The sequence below is a fragment of the Lytechinus variegatus genome, chromosome 3 (assembly GCF_018143015.1).
Source record: "Lytechinus variegatus isolate NC3 chromosome 3, Lvar_3.0, whole genome shotgun sequence".
NCBI classification, from domain to species: Eukaryota; Metazoa; Echinodermata; class Echinoidea; order Temnopleuroida; family Toxopneustidae; genus Lytechinus; species Lytechinus variegatus.
Genome location: NC_054742.1, coordinates 43,214,538 through 43,232,071, shown reverse-complemented (window position 1 = coordinate 43,232,071; position 17,534 = coordinate 43,214,538). Strand labels below are relative to the sequence as shown.

Below are 17,534 nucleotides of genomic sequence, written 5' to 3'. Positions count from 1 at the left end.
CACACACCTTCAAGATTTACTCAGCACTATTTGGCAGAGTTACATTTTACATATTGGAGGAGAGTACAATGCCTTGATAATGTGGAAATTGACCACCTTATTTTCTGAAATCTAATTTAGATGTTATCTTGTATATAGGGATAATGGTATTAAACAAGCAAAACAATGGACATTTTATCAATGTCGGTTGATAAAGAATGAAGGGCGAATTCAAGTTTTGCATTAATTCGCCGGATGGTACGATTCTATGTATTGTATATTATAAGGAACATGTTGTAAGCGAGTTGATGATGCCATCTCTGTTGTCCTTTGTATTTTTTCATATGAATTTACAATTATTTCAATTTCTTGCTCCCAGATTCTAAAATTGTGTGAAACAAAAAAGTATTGCCCCATCTGCTTTGCTACAAAGGTAACAAATTTATACATAGAATCATAAAGTTATGTAACAAGATTTAATGATAAAAAATCATCAACTGGCACATATGACTTTAAAACCGAAATGATGCAAAGGTTTACAATTTGAGAACTTCGTTATTTTTCATACGATTTTGATAAAATTTTCATTGTTTTTTTTTCTTTATTAATCGTTGTGTATTGCTTGGAGTATCCCTTTAATTTTGACAGAGACTTCCTTGATTACAATGCTACCAGAGATTTGTACCAGAGCATATCATAGTACATGTAGTATGAATTAGCAATGGCGGTTTACCTCAAGGTAAACACTGGCCGATTCCGTCTTAAGCTACAATGTGACCAGAAATTGTGAGTCAATGTCAACAGTCTACCTGGGATTCCTCGGTAAATAATGAGCTTTCTCATCATGTTTGACTTGATTTTTAGTTTAAATTAGTGTGACCATGACCTATTGTCCAACAACACTCGGAAATTAGAAAGAATGAAAGCAGTACAATGTTGTTCAGAAACTGACCCAGAAAGGGCTTGACTTGCTGACTGTGGTTATCAATATCGTATGTTTTGTGTCAGAGGATGAGGTTTTTTATACACATAATGTCACTTGATATTTACTATGAAAATATACTTACATCTTAAGCAAGTATCTGACTCAGGGATGCATGATCAACTCAAGTTCTTGAAGGGTGCTTTGTGGCTCAGTTTGAAATACTAAAGTGACGAAACATTGAATTGTTTTTATGTTTGTTATTCGGATGGGATTTAAACTTGGGGAAAATGTGATCGGTTATTGGGTGCTATCGGAGTTAAGATTATGATTTATGTCGTGGTCCATGACATCTAGCATGCGCGCGCACACACCCTCACACCTATGCCTCACACACACACACACACATTCGCACGGAGGCGTATGTGGATGTGCGCCAGTAACCAGTGCGTGTGATTTACGAGGGTGTGTGCCTGGTGTGTGTGTGTTGTGAGAGAGAGAGAGAGCCAAGTGCGTATGCATATTTGAACGGCATGTGTGCTCACTCATTTGTTTTTCATAAATGCAGATTAAGGTGTCAAAATGTCAATTGTACGCAATTTCCCCTCTAGCATGCTTATACTTGAAATAAATAATCAGTACGATGACATGTTCTCAGCTTGAACATGATGTTGATTGACTTCATAAACATACATTTAGCTGTCCCTGATGTTCGCCTCAAACCACAAATAGACCCATTCGGTCTTTAATCATATCAATGTCCAGCATGCATGACTTTCAAAGTGTCAGGCGATAATTATCTAGACATTTACACATTTTAACTTGAAGCAATCTTCCGGTGTGATTATTTACAAGTAATGAAATTATATTGAACGTCACAATGAGACGAGCCAAAGGACAACGCTCCTGTGTTTGAACATAACATCAATGCTGTTTGTATTCTGACCATCGTTAAAAGTGGTCAATCAACTACAAAATTTCAAAACCATGTAGACTTTTTTAAAACCAAATAACTTGTTTGATAAGGGGCCAATGTATTTGTTACGGATAAGCCTCTTGTATGGAAATTCGTCTAATGAGCCATTGTCATGATCGTTTTGGCAAGCACCCTCTCCTAACAACCCCCATCTCCTCCCCCATCCATCCTACACCCCTTCTTTACCTATTTCTATTAAAGTTGGTTTAAATGTTCGATGGGTAAGAACACCTTGTCTGCTCTCGCTTCCCGTTTTCACTTCTCTCCCGTTTGTTATTTCTTTACCCCAGGGAGTATTGACAGGTTGCGATAAACCCTTCTACAAACCCACCTGTAATAAGGTGGGCATCCGCACATCGATAGGTTCGAGGACACACATTGTCTTAAAGATTACCCCCACATCTTTTACCTAGGTAAACATTCAGGATCATTTCCAATTCCTTGATTTTCCCATTATAAAAAAATTATTATTAAATTATTATCCATGAATGAAACAAAAATGACAGATGGAATTTCCACTTCATCAGTCTTTGACATTCCAACACGACTTCTATATAGGAGGCAAAATTCCATTTTTAATTTGATTAATAGAATATTATGAAATAAAGATAAAAGACAAAACTGGAATTAACCCAAGACCAAAGACCACTTTTCATTTTTTTTTATTTTAAAGGAAACGAGTAGGTAACCATTTTAGTTTTAACCCTCAATGTCAATTTCTTATTATTTTGGATAATATGAAGGGTATTTCAATTTCGATTTCATTTGCAAGACAGTGAAATATTTTTTTTATCTTGAATTTGTTCCTTGATCACAGACCAGAGACTACTCAGAGGAGACATTCTTATCACACTTCATACTCCTGTAACAAGTAAGTGATTTGATTTGTCCTGCATGAGCTTATTCATTATTGGTTAAGTGACATCTCCAAAACAAATTCAAGGTGTACGAGCATGATTTCAAGGACTTGGTTTGACAAGTTCCTTGATAGAATTTGTCTTTGACTCCCAGGCATCCAATGCGTCCCGTTTCATAAAACCTGATATCAACGAGAGATGTTTGAATTATGTGATAGCTTTGATCGCATCAAATAAAATGTCACCATTCCGGGATTGTGTACTGTAGTAGCCGCGAAGTTTAGGTTTCATGTAACCGACCACGTTTGTTATTTCCCCCAAAGCTGTTCTTAAGGTTATCGATGACTTTACGAACGACTGGAACATGTTCTTGTGTAAGTTTTTCCCTGGTGTTTTAACAAAATGGGAGTAAAATTCTAAAAACCTTGAATAAGTTTTAACAAATGTTTATTTTCAAGGGATATTGTTCGTGACAAAAATAATTTTGATAAACACAGATAAGTATTTCAAATATATGTTAGGAGAATTGAAATTGAAAACACCATCATCCAAGAACACGTTCAAGTCATTAATAAAGTCATGCGTAAACTGTCCCCTAGTGTTCCATATCTTACACCTCCCTTTTACCTAAAAGAAAAAATGTAACGAATGTCTCTTTCCCTGCTCATGGTTTGCTTTTTTTCGAACCAATTTTCAAGTTTCAAAATTAGAAATATTTAACCAATATAGGCCTATGAATCTTTTAAAAAAAACCGTTAAGCATTCCCCTCATCATCTCAGAGATCGCCAATTATGTCACGCCTCGCCATTTTCTTTGTTTGTAAAATTAAAGTATTTGGCATGTTAGGAGCGTCCTTTAAATGGCGCCTGGCCCGGACAATCACTATCAGGGCATCGATCAAATCAAGGCCATGCTGTGTCATCTTCCTCCGCCATTACCCAAATTGGTTCTCATTTCACCTTGGGAGATCTGCACCTACCCGATAACTTCAACCTCTAAGCACTCGCCAAAAAATACAATTTGTACTAGTCTCATCTAAAGGCGTGTTATTCATGCAGATATATTTATGTCTCTTTAATAGAAATGATGCATATATAGTAGAGCTGGCCACATTACATTAATATTTCAATAAGTCTGTGGATGTACCATTTTTCCAAATACTTTATAATTTCTAATGCAGCTGATGAGCTCAAAAATTTGATGGGGCTCAACATGGCGTCTGCGAAAAAAATTCTTAAAAGTCCCAAAAGAGGGAAAAAAAGGTTAACCTTTAAAAATGAATTTTGTGATTGATTTGTTATTTCATACTATTCAGTAAATAAAATCATATCTTACCTCATTTTCCTTTCCCTTTCTTTCCTTTCCTCTTCTGCTTCTATTTTTTTTTCATAATGATGGAACTTTGGGAGGGGGACATGGCCCCAGCCCCAAATCTTTATGGCAGTGGTCGAAAACACATTATTATGAGAAAAGAGCGTACCATTATAGTCAGACAGCACAAATGCTTATTACATATTACGCAGTATAAATATGATCAGAGATGTGTGTTTGTGCAATTAGCTTTTATCAAATTTATATAAATGACGAAGATTGGTTGGAAACAAATTACTACACACGAAATGAACATGCAATTAAAAGCCATTGCAGTCACTCATGATCCTATTAGGGCCTGCACTGAAGTGAGACTAATTTGTTCAAATTTCGTGAGGGCCCACACGTCTGCGGACAAGACGAAATGTCTAAGAAAGAAGAAGGAACGAAGACAAGATATTGAGTAGGCAGTATTCCTCTAGGATTCACAGGGTTAACCAGACCTTTGTCAGAAAGGTAAATATTGGCAGCCAATTGCGATTCCTATATCATCACTGAACTCCAACAGAGCGTTAGTGATTATATTACTTTTTATAAAATGGAGACAAGTAGTTTGAATTCTTTAAAACATATATAGGGAAAATAAAATTTGAGGAAATATAGCAAATAAATTCATCCCAACATGTAATATAATTTAACTTCATCTTCTTATGGTCTTTGCTTTTTACCAACCTGTATACACTATCCTGTTCAATGTATTTCTAAATTGGATTGAAATTGAAAGGGCATACGTAGTTCTCAGGGGGGGTGGGGGCTCATAAAACTCAAGTTGCGAACATCAACGTTTGATTGTGTTTGAAGAATTTAAGGGTAATCAGTTTTTCTTTTGTAATTGGAAATGGGAAGAATATAGGACAAATGCGGGGAAGAGGAAACGCTCTCCTCGAGCCATTTTTAATATTTCCTCTCTTGCTTGGCTTTTGTGCTTTTCTTTGACAATTAGCAATATAATTAATGTAATTTTATTTGTGAAGTTTATCCTCAAAGTTAAGGTTGAAAGGTTAAAAAAAAGGGTAACAGGAAATCTAAAATCATTAATTTCTTTGTATTTTAACATATCAATGTATATGGTTCTGACTTGCGGAAGTGGGTCTCTTTCAAAAGTGTACAACCGTCTTTTAAACTAATATAACCAAGTCAGTGTTAAGGAGGGAAATAACAAGATACTATTTTTGTCCATTAAAAAACGTGAAAATAAACACAAATTTGAATAGCGTGTAAGCTGTACTACTTTATTCAGAAACATATTCAGAAGTACCTGTAGTACGGATTAATGAATATTGACAAATATTATTCAAACCGCAATTACTAAAATACAAATTACTCTTTAATCGGATTGTGAGGTTGAATACGTGGGCTGTAATTCGATAATAACTGTAACCATTTTCTGGGAGCATATTGCGAAAGTGGGATGTGGTAAATCAGATTATCATATTTCAACCTCATCTCTTTCACCACCTTTTCATCGATGTCGCGGGTTACCTCATTACCAAATATTACGATTTGCTTCAATAATCAACGGGGTATTGAACCGGATTCTCCTCATGTTTTCGGGGAAAGACACCAATCCACGTGACTACATGCACATTTGCATATTGCATAATTAGTAGTTTAGTAGCTAAAATAAAACTTGAGGGGCAGAGTCTTGGGTAAGTTAACTCATTCTGTAAAAATTGCTCTGGAGCGAGGGACTCGAGAAAGAAGAATAATGAAATTTTGAACAATTGTTATTTAGAATAAATGAATAATAAACTATTTAGAATATCAAATCTGCAAGTGAATCAAGGAGTTTGACGAAAACTATCAAGTGAAAATAAAGTTATATTGATTCAGCATACTTTTTTATGGGAGGCTTCCAACACGAAGCATAGTTATGCCAGTGTGAATGTGTCATTGAAATCCTTTACGTACAGAGATACATGGCTTATTTATCCTTCTAATACCATATTCATAGAAAAGTTTGGATAAACTTCAATTTGTAAGCATTCTTTTCGAGGATTTGAGCTTTACCTAGCAAAAAAAGAGATAAAACTCCACGCACGATTATGAAGCTCTACATTACGATACGGCTGTGTGCTTTAGTTTTGAATTCACTGGATTCCAGAATATTTGGAAGTCGGAAGGCGATTTCTTTTCTTATATATGCAATGCCCCCCCCCCCTCTCTCTCTCTCTCTCTCTCACTCTGTGTGTGTGTGCGTGTGTGGGTGAGTGTGTGTGTGTATATGTATGTATGTGTATATATATATATATATATATCAGAATAAACAAAAGAAAAAATTGCCTATTTTCGTTGTAATCTCCCCCCCCCCCCCCCCCCCCCCTCTCAATATAGGTAGCTTTTACGGGGATGGTTTCTCTGGAAAGCATTATATCAAATTATCGTTATCTATATCAGAAAGATACCGTCATTTGGCCCCAAAATCGATATATCATTTATAATAATAATGTCACTAAGTTCATAGGGAATATTCCATTTTTTTGACTCATGCTTAGATCCTCAACTTCACTTTCCCACTCAAACCTCATGTCGTACTTCTCGTCCAGAAATACGCTAAGAGCCTTAGGAAAGGCGAATTGGGATTAGATAAAACCGCGATAGGCATAGGCATTAGCCCAGACTCTTCCGCTGGCTTAAGAGAAGACTTAAATATGCACCGCTCCACGCCCTCATCTTACCCGTAACTCGAGATATACAATCCGCAGACTGTCCGGTTAAAGCAAAATCACCACAGCTCCCTTCCCCTTCCTCCGACATCCCCCTTTGAAAGGCATTAGAAGATTATCTGAAGTTGCACGAAATTTTTGTTTAAAAATATAAAAATGAAAGACAAGTACAATAAAGCGACAGTCTTATCATTGAATGGAGTCAAAGGCAGCGGAAACGGGGGCCCCCCCCCCCTAAATTTTAGGTGGGGGACAGCCCCCCCCCCCTGAAAAAGAAAGAGAGGAAGAAAAAAAGGAAAGGGAGAAAGACAGGAAGAAATATCGAAAGAGAGAAAGAAAGAAAGAAAGAAAGAAAGAAAGAAAAAGGAGGAAAGTAAAAGGATAAACGATAACAAGTGTAGGACTACTGAACAGTTAAAACAATGAAACCCCAAAACCTATATAGAAAAGCGAAAAATTACAATTTTTACTCTGGAAAATAGTACACAAAGTCTAACCTCGTTTCTTATGCGATTTTGTTCAGAAAAAAAGTGACAAGCAAATTTTTTTCCCACCAAAATGAAGGATGTTTAGATCAAATCCCTCCATTTTACATTTTATATGTATTACCCTTCATAATGCAATGTTATACGAAATATAAAGGACAGTAATGAAAAGATTGGAAACGCAAAAATATTGAAAGAAACAGATTTGCATCTGAAAATGCGCGCAACTTTCCAAGCTCACACTCTGCGCTAGGCTAATCTCGCATTTAATCAACTTTCCTTAAAAACCTCTCACTTTCCACATTCAAATTCAATTCGGTTTATTGCATACAAAGTTCACAGAATATAGAAATATATGATGGGGTGTCCAAACTTCGCGCACTTTTCAAAAATATTCATCAGGCTTAATTTTGTCCACAAATTATTCATGATTTATACAAAACCAATTCAAGAAATAGTAACCACATTGACGGCAAGATCGTAAACTATAAAATCATGGACGAAAATGTAAAGTAGGTCAAAGGTTTCGCCGGTATCGCGATCTCAAAATTCTATTCCGATCGGCGAATGCGGGCTGTGCTGGAAAACCGTTCAGAAAAAGTGTGACCTAACTTCGCGCACCAAAGCTTTTGTGGAGATTTAAACAAAGACTCAAGCTCAAAAAGTGAAATATTTATATCAGATTGATGGCAAAATGCTATGGAATCGGTTAGTACCACATTTAATTCACATTTTTTGTGATTTCTGCTTGCAAAATGGTGATATCGTGATGCTTGTTGCTTTCTTCAAAACGGGCGCTAACGGTGACAAATTTGCCGATCTTTTTCCAATATTTTCATGAATACTGGACTAATCCTAAAGAAACTTTCAGCGAAGGGTAATTTTAGGTCGCTTTTCACATTGATGATGTCAGATTTTAAGGATATTGGCTAGTTTTGGAGATAATGACCGTCCGCGAAGTTTGGACTCACTGCCATACTTGAAGTGAATAGATAGGCCTACTTGCGAATCAATAACACATAATCGAAATTAAAAAATTATTATAGAGCATAATAAATGATGAGTCCACTCTTCAAACAGTGGACTCATTGAAGAAATAGCGAAATTTACCATGGTAACAGGCGTCAATTTGGCGCAATTGACATAAGCGCGCATCAGCATAGGACATTTTTTTATACACGCGCCCGATACGCGCTGAATTAAGCGTAATTCATACAGGAATTCTGCGTAAACCACGTATTCAACCGTGGGTTTTCAAAACCACCTTTGTGAATTCGGGCCATAGTGGGGTCTACCCAATGAACTAAAAGTAAAAAAAAGTTAGGTTTTAGCAGCCAACTGGGGAAAATGTGGGTGAAAATATTTTTTCCGTCCAGCCCCCCCCCCCCCCTATTTTTTTATGCCTCCGCCGCCAATGAATGGAGTACTTTCTTCTTTTGCTTTTAGAAATGAAATAGAAACATCTGGTGATAGTATTGAGGACAAGTGTCATTCGATCTTTACAAGTTTAGTTATGAAAATCTAAAGGTTGCTAACTTTAGAATGGGGAAAATAGATGTCGGATGGGCCAGTGTTTATTTGAATTAATTTGCATACTCATCAATATTGAAAACAGTGGTCTCATTTACGCAGAAGCCATAATAACAAGCGTGAATTTGGCGCCTTGCTCAAAGTGCGTATTCCGGACGCGGTTTCGGATTCGGACTTGAAGGTTAAGGACTCGGTCTTAGAGTCGGGACCTGTTATCCCATGACTCTGCGACGAATTCGACACGAGACCGGTGAATTTTGGCACCAATATTTCATAGGGGATAATCCAGCTCTCTCCAATAGGGGGTGATGGAAAATCTTTTTATCATCATTTTCCCCGATCGACCGCTAAATAGCTGATTTTTATTTGTTGTTGTTGTTTTGGGGGGTTTTGGCGGGGAATATTCCCAATAGACCCAACAAGACTGAAGTTTGAAATAATTTTAGTTTTGTATTAACAAACAAGATAAAGTGTCTCATAAGGCCTAAATGAATAATTATCCCATGACTCTGGGACGAATCCGACACGAGATCGGGAATTTCGGCGCCAGTAGTTTGATGGTGGTCCCCAAGTCTGCTGACTTGACAATTTGAGTTAAGATTTAACATAAATTTCTTTTTTATTTCACAAAATCTTTTAGTTAACAATGTTCCCTATATTTTTATAAGTAAGCGTATCAAATATCTCATAAAATTTAAAAGAAATCAAGGATTTTCTTTGAAAAAAAATAGTGCAGTCATTTTCAGACTGAAAAAAATGGTACCCCATGCATGTCTGCGCACCCATTCACTTTGCACACGATTCGGGGAGTTTTTGGTGAGCAAGGCTGCATTTTTAGGCCTTAACATGAAATGCCAAAAATTCATTATTGTTCCACCATTTCGAGTCGGATTTTTTAATGAATATCTGTCTATGTCTTGCATGTGTTAAGTCTGTGTTCGTTGCGTATCTTCTTTTAGAATCGCGCTGATACGCGTGTGCGCAGACAAGGAGAATTGGGCAGACTTGGGGGGACTTAATCTAACGCATCACCACTGCACATCGCCAAACTTTCACACAATATTTTCAAATATAAGGAAGAGCGCGATGAACTTCAGGGATGTGAGAAAATTGGAACAGATTACCTCTTCAAATTTGTTGCAATCGTTCAATGCCACTTTACTATCATTTCCATAACACTTGAATATTCATTTTGATAAAGAAAATGTTATGATATTTAAATACAGAACTGTTGTGTATACTATCACAGCGTCACTCCTACCACTCGTACCCATGGTACCATGACGACTACTACTGTTACTTCGACTACAACAACAACAACTACTACTACTAACTACTACTAATTCTACTACTTCTTCTACTACTTCTACTACTGCTGACTGCTGCTGCTGCTACTACTACTAAAAATGGTAATTCCTTCTCCCGGTAATACTATTTCTAGTATTACTCCTTCTGCTCCTGCTACTGCTGATGCTGCTGCTTGTTCTACTTGATTCTTCTTCTTCAAGTTCTGCTGCGGCTATTCTGATACCACTCCCCTGCTCCTTCTCCTCTTCTTCATTAATTATAACTTATTTGTAATTCGAATGAGTAATATAAGAGATATAAAGAAAGAGATTGATTTTTCCAAACAAACCACAACAAGATGTAAAGTATAGGTATTACTTGGCAATGAAACATTCGAATGTTCTTCATTTTCTAAACAACATGTATGGGAAATGCAACACCAAGTGAATCGAGTCACTAATAACTAATTTCCTGATGCAGACCACATTGAAATCTAGGATTATATTGTTGTTAAAAGTAGACACAAAAAGTTAACCAGTGTTTCTGCTATCAAATGTAATCACAATATCACTCTAGTTTCATTCAAACCTCTAACATGCAGCGTACAGGTATTTCTTATTAAAGATAATTATAGTCTTCTGAAGAAAATGTTGTCAAATTTCTTTAGTTTAGTCTATATGAGATTTTGGTATAAAATCAAATTTTAAACTGCAAGCCCCTTTTATGGAAGTCAAATGAAATATTTAAGTTTATTATACAGATATGACAATTGTTTGAGTAACCGAAGACGCCGATCCTGTCTTAATGATAAAGAAATAGAAGGATTGCTACATTCAAATCACGATATTTTGTTTAAAGTGAAAAAGGGATATTGTATGTCCCGTGTTCACCCGGGAAATAAACATAAATGTGAATTTGATCTTGATAAAATACAAATATAATATATTAGAAATATTAAACAACAATTAGACTTCAGAGATCGTGCGATTAAAAATTTAAACCTATTTATTTTATGCCATAAAACCTTCGGTATGTACAAACAGTCCAATTGAGTTTCAAGAAAGAAACTTGTAAGTATATTTTGTTCACGATCCGTAGTAACATCATGCATACCCGTGATGACTATCAAATGAAAACAAATCTAATACATTTGCGTGAAGAAAAAAAATCTAAAAAGTCAGAAGAAATGTGAAAATCAATTTCATTAAAACTTATTGTCACCTCCTATTCTTAGAAATTCGTCTTCTCCACATTTCAGCATGTCATCCAACAGCTATGGAAGCCTTTTCTGGTCAGTAAGTCTCGGATTGAAAACATCCGATAGCAGTGTAATAAAGAATCCGGATAGGACCCCTGATAAATTAAAATATCCATCATTCTAACGTCTGAAAGCTTGCTTTACGCTTCTGCCTTTCTTACTCCCTCCATTCCTTTCGTCTCATTTGAAAAGTCACTGACTTTAAGAACATCTTGAGGATAGATCTAACTCTTTTCAAATTAACTAAATCGTTTAGTGCTAGAAAGCAAGAACTCGCATTCAACCAATGAGCCATTATCGTCTGTTTTACTTTCTTGTTTTAAGGTACTACTTTGGTCATAGAAGCAATCTTGCCATTCTGCTGGTTAATTTTTTAACCGCGTCCGTCACATAGGCTAAAGACATTGTCTTTAAACATCGACTCTTTCAGGCTATTCACGATTCTATGAGAACTTTCAAATTTATTTTCGAGGTTCCAACCTAATTCATTCTTGCACAAACCATCATTTGATGTCTTGCAATAACGGGGGTTAAAGAGACAGGTAGTTTTCAGGCATAGGGGCGATGGTTTGAGTTTAATAACCTTCATCGTCTGATGGAGAGCGGATTCAGGGAGGTTTGAACTCTCGATAAATTCGTCTTTTCGTTAGGATAAGGTTTCCGCTGGAAATGGCAAAATGATGAAAACTAGGAACGGATATGATAGAATTCATTGATTTGATTGAAAGCGTAGCCTACACTGTCTCTAATGCTTCGGTCATGACCCCGGTACCTCTTTCTATATAAAATCAACAGTCATATTCTTATCATGTTTCATCACTACCAAACAATAGTTTTGTTCCAATCAAGTAATATTTTCTATACGTAGTCAGGTCTTGAGATCAGTACAATATCAAAGACTTGTTCCAAAAGCAGTTGTAATATTTGGTGTTTTTCCGTAAGAAAGTATGTGTGTATTTGATGAGAAATTGTAGCATTGACAGCCTTTAATTTTTATTCCCAAAGTATTGCTATTAATGTTTGTGTATTTTTCGTTTCATTAATAAGTAAACAAGAATATACTGCTTTTATTTTTTGCATGGTAGAAATATTCTTTGTGATTGTCGAAACTTGTTTCTAGAAGATATTTACCAGTTTACGAAGTATTTTTTTTCGATTCTCTTTATATGCCTTGTACATTTCATATTGCATATGTCCATTCCTACTTTCCGAATAATTCACAAACTTTTACAATGTAAAATGCATGCACTCTTAAAAAAATATTACACAATTTTACTGATCAGGTTAAAGAGGAGCATGTAAACTTTATGTGATATTGTGTGAAAGTCTACTGATGAAAATACTTTCCTTTTTACCCACCACACAAGACGCTTCCTCTTTATCGGGTATGATTGTACTCAACCCTTTAAAAAAAATGTCCAAGAGTAGTTTAATGCGCCTTTGATTTCTTTCATTGACTAAAACATGAACTTCGATATGATTAGCAAGATTCTGAAAGTACTGTGATTCAGGATTCCGTTTAATGTCGTCATTGAGTCGAGGATAAATCGTCACCAAGTCAGGTTTCATTCGATAAAAATCACTCGACAAATCTATCCATCACCATCGAGGTTAGATCCGCACTCTGTTTGGGGTATTGAAATGCGATATAGTAAACTTGTGAACTACAATTCAATTGGCAGAAGTAAATCACGTGATTTGAAAGTTTTGGGGGAAAGGGATACATCTACACATTGGGAGTTTTCAATAATCTACTTTTAAAAAGAGCATCAAAACAGGTATGCGTGACTATCATTTGTATGTAATTAGTATGTACTGCCTTAAGTTATACCACTTCATATTGGGGTTATTATGTAGCGAATAAATTGAATGCGATGTGAATATGTTTATGTCATCCTATTTTTCTTAATGAACGAATTTCTTCTAACGAAATAACGCCTTGGGTGATAGCAATCATGGTAATCATACTTTCATCATGTATGTTGGAAATCACGTTTATATATAAAACCATGACTAACAGCCCCCCCCCCCCCCTCCCTCCACGATATAGCCCTCTGACGTCATTTTAATGCACTATTAACTTAAAACCTCAATGGGGTCAATCCCTGAAAAGGGGGATCAACTAAAAGCCTTGTTCTCAGCCATTAGTTTCCCCTCATTCTCGACTGAAAAAAACTACTGAACAAATTGACTTTCACAAAGTAAACTAGTCAGCACGAAATATCAAAGCAGAAAAATGGGTCACTATGTGAATGAAAAATTGACATTTTGATCAAAATGTAAATATTATAAATTGCATTTATAATCTATATTATCAGAACTTTTACTGGAAAAAAATACTGTAGAATAAAAAAGACTTTCATTTTAAGAAATGAAATATGATATAGTCCTTGATTTCAAGATGAACTTATATAGTGAAGGCCATAATACAGATTCTACTGTTTGAAAGGTAACCCCCCCAAAAAAATAAATAAATAAATAAAATTATGATAATAATAAATAAAGAAATGATAACTAAATAAATGAGTAAATAAAAAAATGAAAATAAACAGATTCATAAAATCAATAAACATTCTTCTTCTTTTTCTCGGGTATGATATAAAATAAGCGATAACAAAATAATAAAATGATCACCTTAGCGTATATATATATATACATGTATAACTCTAAAAATTTAACCTTTTCCAGATGTTACATCCAACCTTGTATAAAGCTTAATCCAACATTTTAAAGTGGTAAATGCAACATTTAGAAAATGTTGTCGCTCCTCCAACCTTTCAAATGTTTAGTTAACATTTCTTTTTTTAGAGTATAGACCCAGGTCGAAATCAAGTTACATACACGAATTATACGCATTCAAAAGTGCGATAGAATCACATGGAATTTCAGATCTTAATATTTATGCAAGGCCTATAGGTCTATACTGGAGATAGGAACAGTTCTTGAACTGGTAATTTTTCAGTCTTTGGTGACACTGGATTTCTTACATATTGAATTATTTCACTGTTCCAATGACCCGTCTTTTGAGGGGCGGAGGGATGGATAGATTAAGGGCGATTCCATGCTAGAAAAATCAGCCATTTTCACAAATGCTGTCTAAATAAACGAGGAACCTCAATTTGTTTTGTGGTAATATTAAATTTCTGCTGGGTAGTTATATGAAATAAATGACAACCAACAAACTAATAGTTGTCCATAGGTGAATTAGAGGTGAAAATGACGCGTGTCGTAATGGAAATTTTCGAGTCCCGTACGACCATGGACCTAATCAAACATGTTTTGTTGGTTGTCAATTTTTCACATAACTATCCACTTAACTTTATCATTGACATAAAAGAAAATTATATCGTTCAAGGGTTCAGCTAAGAGACTAGAGTTTGTTGTCAAAATGTTCCGTACAACACGTATGAATCGCCCTTAATAGTTGGATAGCTTTATTTCATGCAATACCAGAAATATTCCTCTCGTTAGGGTCGATCATATTCCACTTATCTGCAATTCTGTGATTCGTGGAATATTTGCCCTTAACTCTTGGAATATTTCTGGTATCCCATTCAGAGCAGAGCCATCTAATATAATTATAATGTAATACAATTATTTTGATTGTTTTACGGGAAGAATAGTGTTGTTTCACCATGGTTTCGAAGGTAGAACTTAATTAGAAAAAGTACAGACCTACTGTTAAATTTTGTAATCCCGTCGATGACGACAGATCAAAATCATAGTGACGATGGAACGACAAGGGGAAGTGTAATAAATACGGGAGCAAGGGGGCTGCACCCCAATTATTATTGCAAATTCATTTTAACAGAATGAAACATAAAGTGAGATACCTTCAATATCAATTTTCTTACGTTCTAATTAGCTCTGTATCTTTGCTCCCTCTTCTGATGTGTAAATATATTTTTAATTTATTTCTTCTTGTAGCCGACTTAATGGAAATGAAGTCATTTGTTCGCCCATAAATGTAAATTGATAAATATTTTTTTCAGAAGTAATTATCATCATTATCTATTATTCATTGAATAATATGTATACTATGGATAATTGTTTTCCATCATATTGAAATAGATAGTTTATCTCGTTGGATAACATGTGCATGATGTGCATTGACCTAAAAGATCATTGATGTGTACTGCTTGCATTATATATATATCCAGGCCTATCAACATGATCAACCACAATTTAAATTGGGGTGGGGTGTTTATAGAGAAGGGGGGGGTCAAACAAATCCGATGACAAGATTCTAATGCATTTATATTTTCGTAATTGTATTGTTATTATTATGATGAAAATAATGATTCCCGTTTCCCCTTGTCGCTTTTACCAGCTATTTTCAACTCGTTCGATGATTTAATCTTCCGGCTCCCTGCGTGAAGCCGTCTACATCATCCCCGTCAACGACACATGTAAACATAATAATCAACAAAGTGAATAGTTACTTACAGGTAAGATGACAGCATATATTAGCTTAAAATACTATTCAGTGATGCTTTATTCATGATCTCGTGTTATCGCTTTCTTGTTTTTCGTTTAAGGCTAAATTTCTTAAAACTTATACGTCTTATCATATCATTAATAACTTGTAAAATATTTCCATTTCTAAGGCAGACTCTATGGAAGTATGAATTCTGTGTTTTTCATTCTCATATGTTGTGTTCAACCAGTGTATTGTAGATTGTGATAAATATAACCCATATTTATTCATACAGACATATCTATACAAATAGCATGTGGCATAAAGTTCAACCAAGTACAGATCTCTTCTGCAGGAGCGAACGAATCTGTTGCCTTAGGGCATACACAGAACGTTTATCCGGTTATTGGCGACTCTTTTCCCTTACGAGGGGAGCGACTAATTAACCGTGAAATTTATTTATTTTCATATTTCAGCCTGAAGTGTTTGCAGGGCGGGGTCATAAGTATCACACACTTGAATTTTCTAATTTTCTTTTCCCATTTGGAAGTTATTGAAAAATATAGAAGATATATTAGCTCTCTATATTCATAACATACAGATGCGTGATTATTTTATTTTTAGAGATTTAAATCGGAAATATTCTAGAGTTTATTTGGGTCGATCAATCAATAAGCGATGCATGATGTGATCTGAATATTATTAGGCCCATTCATAACTGAATATAAATATTATTGTTTACAAATAGCTTTGATAAACGCGAATCTGTATTATCCAGGCTATCAATCATAGTGTCGTTCTTAGATTTGCGTATTGTTTCATTAATCATGTGAACTTAGATAATGAAAGAGCACTGTAATGTCTACATCGGTCTTTTTCTCCTTCTCCTTATTCTTCTGTTTATTTTTATGATCAGTGTTATCATCATTATCACTTTATTGTATTAACTATTATTATTGTTATTATCATTATGCTTATTGTTGTTATTATCATTGTAATTATTATTGTTATTATTATTATCATTAACAAACATAAATAAAACTATCGAGAATTAATTGAGAATTACCATCAGCAGCAGGCAGTAGCATTATCATTGTAAGTCATTATACTTTTATTAATTTTACAATTTTCCTATTATTTCTGATATCATTACCATTGTCATTGCAATCACAATGATTATTCTTAATATTGATTGCATTTTACTTTTTTACCTTTGACCTTGAGAAAAGGTATGTGACTCACACTCGATTGTCAACATATAAAAATTGTTAATGATCATTACGGGCTCCTGAAAAAAACATGGAATGTATTACGTGGTAAAGGGGTATCGTGTTAAACCATGGTATTGGTGTTTTATTAAATAGAATACTTCACTCTTCGTAGAAAAAAAGATTATCGGTTGAAACATTATCCGCTTTGTTTAAAAGACCTCAGAAAAACACAATTTTGAATTCGAACAGATTTATGTGTAGAAAAAAATACATGTTTCGATTCAAGTATTCCATCAGGTCCCAGCTAAAATTGATTATTGTCATGCTCGTCAACGAAAGGAAAACAATCCCTTGTCCTGAATGCAAGCGATTTCCGGAGATTTCTAACGCAGTTTAGAAGAATATATAGGATGCACACATTCCTTTCGAATTATTGAAAAATATCATGGGATTGTTTTGGCTAGCAATTATCATAACGAATTTGAGTGCGCTGTGACATGATTGAATTGATTTTCTGTTACATGAATTCGTATTCAGTTACGTCGTGGACACTGTAAAAGAAAATTTATTAGTA

General features: G+C 35.0%; 1 long non-coding RNA gene across 1 annotated transcript; it reads left to right on the top strand.

Moving 5' to 3' along the window:
- Window positions 1-2,172: 2,172 nt before the first annotated feature.
- On the top strand, window positions 2,173-16,654 carry LOC121412213. Its single transcript, XR_005969570.1, has 4 exons — window positions 2,173-2,290; window positions 2,695-2,748; window positions 15,663-15,780; window positions 16,045-16,654. It is a non-coding gene; the product is annotated as an uncharacterized LOC121412213 (long non-coding RNA).
- Window positions 16,655-17,534: the final 880 nt, after the last annotated feature.